At 39.7% G+C, this 4049-nt stretch overlaps 1 pseudogene; it reads right to left on the reverse strand.

The window, feature by feature from the left end:
* Positions 1 to 320: 320 nt before the first annotated feature.
* The window catches only part of LOC106144240, a 66645-nt pseudogene continuing 62916 nt past the window's right edge, over positions 321 to 4049 (reverse strand).

The raw sequence follows: 4049 nt of genomic DNA on the forward strand, positions 1-4049 counted from the left end.
GTCTGCCCCAGGGAGTGTGTTGGATATGTTTAGTGAACTTCATCTGCATGTAGTCTGGCCTGCTCCCAAACTCACCTGAGCTATTCAGGAAGGAGGTTATTAGATAGGCTCATTTAGATACTATGAAAGTGAGATTATAAAACTGGGTAATATGTTGAAATTGATTTATGAAAGAGGTATAATTAGACATATAGGATCCCAGTTTTTGTTCTATATGGGAGAGTTCTGAGGAGGAGAAAAAGACATGTACCCTAACAAATCCATCTTCACAGGCCACCTCACGCAATGGGAGAACTGCAGCCAGCTAGGCTTGGTTAGGGTCAGGTTCCATAGCAGCACATGAGCGTGTGAGAGAAGGGGTAAAGGTGGGCACTAGAGCAGGGTGGCTGCTGCGGCCAAAAACAGAAAAAGAAGAATGATCCAGTGGGGCTGATGGTGTAGTTAGTGGGGTGGGGAGAGAGAACTGAAGAGGGCAATGGAGCCTGCATGGTGCGGGGGTTAGCGCAGGGAGGTGACAGGGCAGTCGGAAAGCTGGTAGGAGGTAAAGAAGTGGAAGTATATGTTTGCTGAGGTCGGGAAGGTGTGGTTTCCTTAGCAAGGTCCGGAGGAGGAGCTGAAGGAGCAGGAGTAAGAGCTGAAGAAGTGGGAGTAGCTTCCCGCTGAAGTTAAAAAGGCAGGGGTTCGTTAGCGGGGTCCAGAGCAGAAGTGGAGTGTTCTTCCAGCTCAGATGGCATAGCCAGAAACATGTGAACAGGTGAACAACTTGTAAGGACAGTGGGCTTAGTCTTAGAGCTTAGATAGTAAAAAGCGTGGATATAAGGAAACTCTTTGCATTTGCCTGTGTGCTGACAATAGTTAGAAAACTCCCATAGAATATCTAGATCAAATATGCTGTTCGGTGGCCACTTTAATTGTTATCTAAATTGCAATGAGGCCATTTTTTAAAACAAAGACAGACAAGTGTGAGAATGCGGAAGTAGGACATTAAGGCCTGGGGTTTTAGAGCCTCTAAACAGCATCCCAGTGGGGAGACTGGATTGATGGTCTGCAATGGCTTGCTACCCAGAGCTGAAGCCATGTAAACCCATGAGAAGAGCGACACCATGAGGTTTATAGGGGGATGTCTCTCCTCAATAAGTGGGATGTGAAACATCAGCGAACACCTCAGGGCTTGTAGAAGAGCATCTTCTATCTACAGGTGGGTTGTTAAAGCCTGACTGGCTCTGGTCCTGGTGACTCAGAAGCCAGAGAGGCTTAGAAACCACTCCGAGTGGTCTCTCATGGCGAGGACCACTGATGAGTGGTCCAAAAGTATCCATTTGATACTTCTGCCTGAGGGCCTGTCTGCACATGCATGGCCCTAGAACCCAGAAGTGTCAGCCATGCTGTGGTTGAATCATAACAAGGACTGTTTCAGCAGTCTTGACCTGTTTGCTCATCATTTCCTCACTCCTCCCACTCTTCAATTGGACTTTGGGAGCCCAGTCCAGTTCTCGGGTGTGGGTCTCTGCCCCTGTTTCTATCAGTTGCTGGATGAAGTTTCTATGGTAACATTTAAGATATTCATCAGTCTGACTACAGGGTAAGGTCAATTCAGGCACCCTCTTTTCTGTTGCTTAGGGTCTTAGTTGGTCTCATCCTTGTTGATTCCCAGGAATTTCTCTAGAACCAAGCAATGAGAAACATTTGTATTATTGTGAGCGTGTCATTGAGAAAGTGTGGACCCTCTTCTTTTCCTATTTATAAAGCAAATAGCTTGTTCTGCTACATGCTGCTGTTGTGATGTTTGGGCTCACTGCTGGTAAACTACTTATGTACCAGAATCTCCCAAGTCCAAATTAATCTTTTAATTTATGTACTAATGATTTCAATATTTTGATATTATAACAGAAAACTGACTAGCACAAAACAGGATTTTTATTTCTTGGCAGTGGCAAAGTTATGTTTTGAGGATCAGTATGCCATGGCTTTGAAATCCATACTTTTTCTCTTGAAACCATGATGCATAGCCCAGCTTACACAGATAAGTGACTTAGGTGAACATTCCCAGTTTATTTTTTATGCATGTCATTTGACTAAAGGGAATGCTGTGAAATGATTTGGAAAGTCTTTAGCATTTTATGGAGTTATAAGAAGTAGATTACTGAACCGTTTCGTGTGGTCAGACAGCAAGAGGAAGAGCCAATGCTCAGTCTTATGTGCCCTTCAGAAACCTCAGAGGTGACTGCTTTTTATTCAAGGTGAGAGACAAGCAAGATAACATAGATTGCTCTCTAAGTCTGTCTCTTTAAAATGATATATTTATAGAATTAGGATTGAATACATCACTGTGGGGGGAAAATCGAAAACTTTGGGACCTTTAAAAAGCAGCTTAAGAATCTAAGTTACAGTAAAAGTATGCATGGCTCTTTGAAGGTTTTAAACTGCATAACAGTGTGCCGCCAGCCACTGTGAAATGGGAACAAACAGGAACGCATAAGAAGATAAGAATGCCCGTTACAGGGACAAGTGAACTGAAAAGGATTAAATTAAGATACAAAAAGCATAGAGACTTGTGGATCTCAGCTTCTGGGGAAATTATGGGAGCTCTTATTTTGGCTAATTTGTCAGCCTGGATATAGTTTCAGCTGTTATGGGAAAATCAGGCAGTAGTATTCACTGTTTGATCTTTCTGTTTAGGTGTCATTAAATACCAAGTAAACACTCAAGTTCCATTTCCTTGTTGGTCTAAAGAGAGTTAGGAAACTGAATATGCTTGCTATTGTTGTTGTTTTTCATGCTTAACATTTCTGTAAAGATTTCCACTAAAATATTCCAAGAACAACTCAGATCTAACTAAGGCTGCTGAGTGGCAGAAAAACAAAAGATAAAGAACAACTCTGGAATTGGTATTTATGCACTAGTGAGACTATGTTGAATGCAAGAATAATCACTAGGGGCTGGAGAGATGGCTCAGAGGTTAAGAGCATTGCCTGCTCTTCCAAAGGTCCTGAGTTCAGTTCCCAGCAACCACATGGTGGTTCACAACCATCTGTAATGAGGTCTAGTGCCCTCTTCCAACCTGCGGGCATACACACAGACAGATTATTGTATATATAATAAATAAATAAATATTTAAAAAAAACAAAAAAAAACAAAAAAAAGAATAATCACTAAACAGCAACTTTCTGAATCCTTATGGTCTGTCCATTGAAAATTTAGCAGGTGTGCCAGGAACAATGAAAAAAAGTTAAAAAGAGCTTATATGAGCTTCTAAACTTTGAATATTTGAGTGATCGGGAAAAGCCTGCCCAAAGAAAGTCACTTTACTTGTGGCCTTCAGAAGGATGAGTAGACATTAACTAGGTAATAAAAAGGCCAAGAAAAGGTCTTCCATTGTAAAATAGTATTTGCAAAACATTTCCTGAAGAAGAAATCATACATCTACCATCTATCTATCTATCTATCTATCTATCTATCTATCTATCTATCTATCTATCTATCTATCTATCCATCTATCTATCTCTCTGTCTGTCTATCTGTCATCTATCTATCTATCTATCTATCTATCTATCTATCTATCTATCATCTATCTATCTATCCATCTATCTTTTTATCTATATCATCTATTTATCATCTGTGTGTGGTTTACAGAAGAAACAGAAGTTAGACTTCAAGTTCAAAAATTTTCAGAAGTGTACTGTTAGAAATATAAATAAAACAGACAAATCCAGAAATAACTATTCTTCCTTTCTAAATCACGAATTGAAAACTGTGTCTATTTATAGCATACAGTGTTATGTTTTAAAATATGTTTACATTTGAGACGTTGATAAGTTAAGCTCATCAATATTTGTACCAGCTCACTACTTACTAATTTTGTGAGAATGTTCAAAATATAGTATCAAATTTAGTTTTATTAACTATAATCACTGTGTTTACAATATTTCCCTTGTCTTACTCTGTCTCATTAAATGACATTTCCGTTCTTTGACCAACAAGAACCTCAAACCCCACTCCTTCACGTTTTAAACGTTTGTTTTTGATTTACAAGATCTGCTTTTTAAATT

This window comes from Microtus ochrogaster, linkage group LG9, assembly GCF_000317375.1.
Source record: "Microtus ochrogaster isolate Prairie Vole_2 linkage group LG9, MicOch1.0, whole genome shotgun sequence".
NCBI lineage: Eukaryota > Metazoa > Chordata > Mammalia > Rodentia > Cricetidae > Microtus > Microtus ochrogaster.